The sequence below is a fragment of the Galeopterus variegatus genome, unplaced genomic scaffold (genome assembly GCF_000696425.1).
Source record: "Galeopterus variegatus unplaced genomic scaffold, G_variegatus-3.0.2 Scaffold45865, whole genome shotgun sequence".
Taxonomy (NCBI): domain Eukaryota; kingdom Metazoa; phylum Chordata; class Mammalia; order Dermoptera; family Cynocephalidae; genus Galeopterus; species Galeopterus variegatus.
Window position 1 is genome coordinate 1 of NW_007771976.1, and position 5077 is coordinate 5077.

The 5077-nt window shown below is 37.0% G+C and overlaps 1 long non-coding RNA gene across 1 annotated transcript; it reads right to left on the bottom strand.

Annotated features, from left to right (window-relative positions):
• Nucleotides 1–458: 458 nt before the first annotated feature.
• LOC103584158 lies at nucleotides 459–4758 on the bottom strand. The gene is made up of 3 exons (XR_549939.1): nucleotides 4590–4758; nucleotides 1799–1929; nucleotides 459–569 (listed from the first exon to the last, which is right to left on the bottom strand). It is a non-coding gene; the product is annotated as an uncharacterized LOC103584158 (long non-coding RNA).
• Between the last annotated feature and the right edge of the window lie 319 nt (nucleotides 4759–5077).

Below are 5077 nucleotides of genomic sequence, written 5' to 3' on the forward strand. Positions count from 1 at the left end.
ACGGAAAAAAAAAAAAAAAAAAAAAAAAAAAAAAAGATAAGCATTTTTGTATTAGACCAAACTTACACAACTTATGTCAATGTTTTACTTATCTCCATTTACCCCTATTTTCCCCTCCTCCATATAGATTTCTCTCTTCTACTCTACTCCCTACAGGTATTTTGGTAGATTTGTGTCCATTTGGTGGTCAGTTCCCTGAAGATAGAAGTAATTGTGTGTTTATACTCATCAAAACCCAGCACAGTGTTGGGTATGCAGCCTGCATTCAATATATCCTCATTAAATTCAATCAGATTCAACACCACACAGGGAAAAAGTTAACAACTGAGGATGGAAAATGCCTATATTCTCTATTCCAGAAAAATGTTAATTTATCTTATGCAAATCATCCTGAAGAAGAAAAGACAGAAGATCCACCCTAAGGAAATGACAAAGCATGATCACATCCTTACAAGACTTGCGGGTCACTCCATTTTGTCAGGCAGAGCTCTTCTAGCAACTCTTCTTCATCTAAGATCTCCAAAATGGACTCTTTGAAAATTTTAATATCTGTTTCTAACTCTGATAGACTGTAAGAATAGTTACATAGGGGAAGCAAAAAGAAAAGAATAGTTACACAGAAATGGTCAACAGTATAAACTTATAAAAAATTTTTCACCATAAGAATAGTGACTTTTTAGGGAACATTTTTATACTGACTTGTAAAAAAAATATTTCAACATATACCACGCAAATTAAGAATCAATTGCCAAACCAAAACTAAGCTAACAGGCAAAATTAATCAGAGATATAAATGTTAGCAAGTATTATTTACCTTGGAAACACACAATCACTGTGAATTTAAGACTTCTGGTTTGGGAATTATTTAATGCTTAATTAATATAGCAGTGATGACATAAGGGCAGACTATTCATAACTGATAAAAACATGCCAATATTTTTGGACAACTACTAATTCAGGAATTTTAACTGTTAATTCTTAAAGAGATTTTAGGGGGCACAAATCTTTTTTTTTTTTTTTTTTTTTTAAAGATGACCGGTAAGGGGATCTTAACCCTTGACCTGGTGTTGTCAGCACCACGCTCAGCCAGTGAGCGAACCGGCCATCCCTATATGGGATCCGAACCTGGGGCCTTGATGTTATCAGCACCGCACTCTCCCGAGTGAGCCACAGGCCAGCCCAGGGGCACAAATCTGATAGCATATTTATTCCATTTGTACTACAAATTAATTAAAATATTGTACTTAAATTCTGGAATGTATTATGATTTTTTTAAAAAAAGAACAACATGGACTTTGGAGGACAGAGAAGTGGATTTGAATTTAAATCTGCCATTTACTAGCTGTGTAAGTTGAAACAAGTTACTTAAATCTCAGTTTTCTCATCTTCAAAATGAGGACAATTATCAATTACTGAACAGGGTTGGTAAAAGGTTGAGATCACATATGCACGAGAGCCTTATATAGCGTTGCATGCAGGATTATCTTTTCAATAAACATTAGATTGTGTTTCCCCTTTAGCTCAACTTCCCACTTAGGCTACTTTCCTACTGTAAAAACAGTTATGAAACTCAAAACTTTAATAATTAAAACCAAATACGGCAGTAAAGTTACTGAGAGTAAACCATAAAGTAAAAAATGTCATTACCATTAGCAAAACTGGTTATTTTTAAAATGGGTAATAGTCACACTAATTTTATATCTGAATTTATGCTAAATATTTCATTGTTAAGACTACTGAGAAAGAAGTTTAATTTATTTGCCTCTAGCTCCCAGTTTGGTAAATCATCCATATTTACCTTTTGCCATTTTGTAGTAAGACATGCAGTTTGCTTCTGTCTACAGAAGAATGTCTGGGATCCACTAAAGCATCCAGTGTCTCAAGGATCAGTGGCTGCAAAATGCTAAGTTTCCCTTGAAGGGTGTTGATCTAGATAACAACATGACCTTTCATAAGAATTAAAACAATCTTTTTAGAATACTCAGGATCAGTGACAACTCTGATTCAACACAGAAATCCATAATAGTTAGACATGCTGGTAACACTTCACAGCATGGTCAGTGCTAGAATGCCTGTTCTGGATAATTCAAACACCAGACCTCTTGGGTTCAAAGTTCCATGTATAACGTGGTCATTAGGCTCAGATATGGTTGAGAAGGAATCAACTCTCATAAAAGTCTACAGACATTTATTATGAAAGGAATGGCAGATTGATTAATTAAAATAAAATCTGCCATTCCTTTGATTAAAACACAAACTTTACATTTGATAAGTAATACCTAAGTTCTTCGTAAACAGAACATGGTTCAAAATTTCTACAAACAAAGCTCTTTTGAAAACTAAAACAAAATTGTGGCTTTAAAAAATAAAACAAATCAGTGTAAAGTCAAAAGTATACTTCTCATGGTGCCTGGCCAGTACAGGGATCTGACCCTTGACTATAAATTTAAAAATCTAGTACTGGCCAGTTAGCTCAGTTGGTTAGAGTGCAGCCTTATAACACCAAGATCACTGGTTTGGATCCCCATAATGGCCAGCCGCAAAAAAAAAAAAAAAAAAAAGTATACTTCTTGTTATTCAGGTTAACATAAGCATGGTTGATATTCAGCAGAAATGCACTAATATAGATGTCCTAGTTGTTAAAACATTGAAACACTGCAATACCAGCTGGCACACAGCATAATACCAACTGAATTAAGCAGTAAAATTAATGATATAAACTCCAGCATATACTGTTTATCTCAGAAGCACAATTACTCTGAAGCTAAGATATTTTGATTTGGAAACTGGAGTCCAGAGTCAGGGTGCCTCTGCAGACATCTTGTTTATTTTGTGTATTGAGGAGCTGCTTCCAAGTCCAGAAGTCCTTGGATGTGAGGAAGGACTAGACAGCCAAACTGAGGCAGACCAAATTTATTTTTAATGTTTTAATTGACATGCTATTATACATATTTACAGGGCACTGACTAATATTTCGATATATATACACTGTGATGATCAAATCAGGCTAATTAACATATCCATCACTGCAAAAATTTATCATTTCTTTGTGGTGAGAACATTTAAACTCCTGTCTTCTAGACATTTAAATACAATAAATTATTGTTAATTATAGCCAACTAGCCCCACTATAGAACACTAGAACTTATTCTTCCTATCTAGCTGTAATTCTGTATCCATTAACCAACCTCACACTATCCCCTGTCACAGGCCTAATTTTTCAATATCCAAAAGATGCCAAACCCTCTGCCCAGCAAGGTGTAGACTCAGGTAGTGGTTGGGAGGCTGCTGCGGGTGACAAATGGTGATTGTGTGACACGTATCTGCTCAGGATATATCACAGTGCTTCAGGTGGGTATGGGGAGCTTTCCTTTATTTGAAAACATCCCTTGTGGGAGTGGCTGGCATTGCTCATGTGTAATATTCTTTCAGAGGAAACCTTTCCAGGACCCCATTTAATGGTGTAAAGAATGCGTATCAGCAGACAACCTGAGTTCCCTCTCCCTTCTCCCCATGGCCAGTCTCTAGGAAGGAGACCCATGCCAGCCCAGCCTCCTTCTTCCCCTCCTTATCTGCTGCCTCATTGAGAGCCCTGCCTTTCACCTAACAACAGGAGCTCCTGAGAGCTTACCCAGCCTGTGCAGCCTGCTGCTGACCATTATTTACACCTTCTTTTCCTTCCCTCTTCAGCCTTTTCCCTGCTTAGTAACTAGGCTCCCACTACTCACCATCTCATTGGCTGGTACTAGCTGGTGCTGCCCCTCACTGAGTCAGCAGAACAAGGCAGACAAAAGAGAAGAGTACCAGGTTCACCCAATCCCCACCCACCTCATGTCCCTCTACCCTCCTCCTCTCCCACTTTGGTTAGCGTGCTCCTAGCACCAACTCTTGCTAATAGCCAGTTCCTGAACAGTACTATCCTGACTAACAGGGGAAAGAAAATATAATGAAAGATTTATGGGGGCCAGGAAAGCAGTAAACTACCCTTGCTCAGGGCCTGACAGGATCTCTAGACATCTGATGACTACCAATTTAACAGAAAGTCATTAGAAGAACTGTGTGTGGTTCCTCCATCAATCTAGATCTCAAACAGAGGCATCATTGAGTTGCCCCCTAAACAGGATTGTACAAACAAATCAAAGAATGATCTGATGGATGATTTAACATTTATCACATGTAAGCACTCTTACAATATACATAGTTTAATTTAGAGAATAAAATGGAATGGATTTAATTTTTTTTATTTCTATGTTAATTTATATATTTAGGATGTTAAGTATTTTAAATTATCACCTCTCAAAACAGTTATTAAAATTGTATAAAGGGTAGCTAACTTGAAATATGCTTCACTGAATGTCACAAAATGACTCTTAAAGATACTATGCATACCTAGAGTCTTAGTTCTTTTTGATTGGGTCATAAAGTTTAAGAATTAAGTACTTTCTCCATACAGGATTCTTAGAGATGTTTTTGTTTTGGGGAGGATGTGGTCAGGGAGAGTGCCATAGAAACAATACCCACTTCTCTTCCTACTCAATAGTATTTCAAAACCAGAATAAACTCAAGAAGCTAAATAAAAACAGGCTTACCCAATATTGCAGGAGTGCTTCTATAGCTCTAAACTCAAAAGGTAAAGGGTACGTGACAAGTTGACCCCCTCCAGCTAACTGTGAAGGGAGTTCCCGGAACAGCCATTGCTCCAAATTTAAATTACGATAATCCAGTATCAGAAGACACTCTGGAGTTATCACAGCTTTCAAATACTGTTTAAAAAAAAAAGAAAAAGAAAAAAATATATATCTCTCTGTCTCTTTATATATATGTATGTATATATGCACGCACGCACACACGCACACACACACACACACACACAATCTCACCCATATATAGTTGACTCTTGAACAATGTAGTGGGGGTGGGGGGTGTTTAGGGATGCTAATCCCCACACAGTTGAAAATCTGCATATAATTTTGACTCCCCTGAAACTTACCAACTTAACTAATAGCCTACTAATACTCCACTGTTAGGCTACTTAACTGTTTGGTTAGGGATGTCATGCATTCATGCCCTAACCAAG